This window comes from Palaemon carinicauda, chromosome 6 (assembly GCF_036898095.1).
Source record: "Palaemon carinicauda isolate YSFRI2023 chromosome 6, ASM3689809v2, whole genome shotgun sequence".
NCBI classification, from domain to species: domain Eukaryota; kingdom Metazoa; phylum Arthropoda; class Malacostraca; order Decapoda; family Palaemonidae; genus Palaemon; species Palaemon carinicauda.
The window spans coordinates 64,978,567-64,982,256 of NC_090730.1; positions in this window are offsets into that span (position 1 = coordinate 64,978,567).

The following is a 3,690-nucleotide window of genomic DNA, read 5'->3' on the forward strand; positions in this document are numbered from 1 at the left end:
CTCTCTCTCTCTCTCTCTCTCTCTCTATATATATATATATATATATATATATATATATATATATATATATATATATATATATATACAGAGGCTATGGCACTACCCAAGACTAGAGGAAAGCGGTTTGATTATGGAGTGTCCTTCTCTTAGAAGAGCTGCTTACCATAGGATAGAGTTTCTTCTACACTTACCATGAGAAAATTAGCCACTGAACAATTGCAGTGCAGTAGTTAACCCCTTGGGTGAAGAAGAATTGTTTGGTAATCTCAGTGTTGTCAGATGCATGAGGACAGAGGAGAATCTGTAGAGCATATCCCAGAATATTCGGTCTATGTGTAAGCAAAGGGAAAGTGAATTGTAACCAGAGCGAACGATCCTATATAGTACTGTCTGGCCAGCCAAAGGACCATATAACTCTCTAGCGGTCGTATTTCAACGGGTGGCTGGCGCCCTGGCCAATCTAGATACACACACACACACGCACACACATACACACACACACACACACACACACACACATATATATATATATATATATATATATATATATATATATATATATATATATATATATATATATATATATATATATATATATATATTTATGATACTGTATATGTATATATATATATATATATATATATATATATATATATATATATATATATATATATATATATATGTGTGGATATATATATATATATATATATATATATATATATATATATATATATATATATATATATATATATATATATATATATATATGTAAGCATATATATTTAAATCTGTGCCGAGGAACCTTGACAAGTGAGCCTCTCCTAGATGGCTATTGTGTACACGTATGCCGGCTCGGTTCATGTGGCATCTAGTAGTAGGATATCATGATAACTTTGTAGTAAAGCAGTTTAGTGATAAAACTTCCACCGTGTGCAACAAAGTCTTCTTTATTTCTACCAAGAAATCGACGGCAGACATGAGATGCCAATTGTAGTACACTACCAATAATACCTTATCATTCTATTCTAGGTAAGCACAGCACAACCACAGTTCTGAAAGCATTATCTACAATGCACAGCACACCATTCTATTTTGAGCTACTTTAGACGAGCTCTCTGGCTTCATGGAAATAGGGGCACTTCCTTAGCCATGTCTCTCTCACTTCATACGTTGTCAATTCTTTCTACATGACCAAAACGCCTCGACAGACAATGACTCCTGTCACAAACGCTGTCATTTTTACCCCCATGTTTTATTCGTCTCTACATTTTTACCTCTCACATATATCAACACAAACAATTCATCTTGACTACTTTAAGCCATTTTTTACTCTCGTTCAAATATCACACTTCATTTCCATAAAAGGGAGTTAGCTGTGCAATCCAATCATACATTGTCACCTGGACCTCATTATGCTGGCGCGCGCGTGTGCGTTCAAAACCGTAAATGGCCAGACATTTCGCTGTTTTGATGACAACGTAAGCGATAGCTACATCCTCTTATTTTCTGTTTTATATATCAGGAAAGCGACAGAATGAAATTGAAACAAATCCGTGTGCTACATAATCGTCAACTAGAGGAAGACGACAGCGGAAAATGCGATCCAGAATTTAGATTAAAAAAAAAAAAGTAATTGATTAAGTCATTAAGGAGGGTTTTAAGACAAAAATAAAAACAAATAAAGTTAATGTTAATTTCCCATTTCTGCGTAAGAAGGTTAAACTTTAAAATACTCATATATAGATAATTATGTTTTGACGAAAATCTAGATAATGCTGAAAAATATGTTTTATCTATTATTTATTTAATTATTTGCTGCCTATTTTTATAAGATATTGTTTTAAAACCATTTAGAAAATAATGTTTTGAGAAATACACAGCTTTCAAAATCCCAATTCTTAATAAGACAACTATCTTTATTTACACAAGGCATTCGGAATATAGTGCTAAAGCAATGAATAAAAAAAATGAGGAATCAGAAGGAAAAACATTAGATCCGTATTGAAGAAGTTGCAGAATCTCCTCTCAAAACGAGGGAAGTGTACAGGAAAGAGAGAGAGAGAGAGAGAGAGAGAGAGAGAGAGAGAGAGAGAGAGAGAGAGAGAGAGAGAGAGCGCCCAGAATCTCACCGAACAGACCAAACATTATGCAAAGCGAGCAACGAAGTGATCGGAGACTTTAATAGGTCACTTATGTAAGAAGTTAAAAGGTCGAGTTAAAAGGAGGCATCTTATGAATGTTGTCTTTAATAGGAGAAGGCGTCTTGAATGCTGTTGACATCAACAGCATAAATCTTTTGCATAGACCTAGATTACTCTGCATTGCCAACAAAATAATTGATTAGTCATTTGACATTATATCTGAATACATAAAAATATTTGTAAAGGTCACATGCAAATTTTCTATTTCTTTGTTATTATTATCATTTCTTTTTGATTTTGCTGTTGATCACTGATTGTAGCTTTTGCCATTTTGTATTTGCTAGTTTTCAACACGAATTAAGCAAGATTAGCTAAGTAAATGCGGTTCGTGCACTGTTAACAATTTGCCGTAAAAAACGGTAAAGATCCTAGAATAAATGTTGCTAGGTATTTACCGTTTAAAACACAGAAATATTGACGTATATGAGTGATATTACAGTCACCAACCCGTAAAAGATAATAACAAAGTAGGGTAAAAATTACGGTCGCCTGCATTTTACTGAAATACAGCTACGAACAGTATATTTTTACGGAGAATTTTCGATTCCGTTTCATTATAACAGTGTGGATAATGATCATGTTGAAAAACTGATTTCCTAATTTCTTAAGGAATTGTGAAATAAATGTAGCGAATGAAAAATAAATCAATAATGAAAAAAGTTTAAGACTTACTCTTGATATTTAATGACAAAGTTGAAATCATTACTATAGTGATTAAGGAACCTTTGCTCTAATGAGCGGAACAACTCACAAGACAGGCAGACACTCAGACAGACACCATGAAGGATTTAGGCCACTTATGGGTTTAAATCCATGTAAAATTGTTCATTCTCAAAGATTTGGTCTAGTAAATAACATTACGGTACTTTGAACATTTGATACCTTAATCCTTTCATGAATATTAGTAACACACTCTCTCTCTCTCTCTCTCTCTCTCTCTCTCTCTCTCTCTCTCTCTCTCTCTCTCTCTCTCTCTCTCTCTCTCTCTATATATATATATATATATATATATATATATATATATATATATATATATATATATATGTATGTATATATATATATATATATATATATATATATATATATATATATATATACATATATATATATATATATATATATATATATATATATATATATATATATATATATATATATATGGATATAGGCAGGATATATAACAAGAATGACAGATAATAAAAGGACTTTAAGAATAACAGAATGGGTACCTAAAGATTGCAAATGAAGCAGTCTAAGGAAGAGAATACGATGGATTGCCAAACTAAGAAAATTTGCGAGTAGGGAATAACATAGAAAGACCGTAGTCAGACACAAGTGGAAAAACATGTCTGAGGCCTACGTCCTGTAGTGTACAATTTACGGCTGATGATGATAAGGATATATATATATATATATATATATATATATATATATATATATATATATATATATATATATATATATATCTATATATATATATATATATATA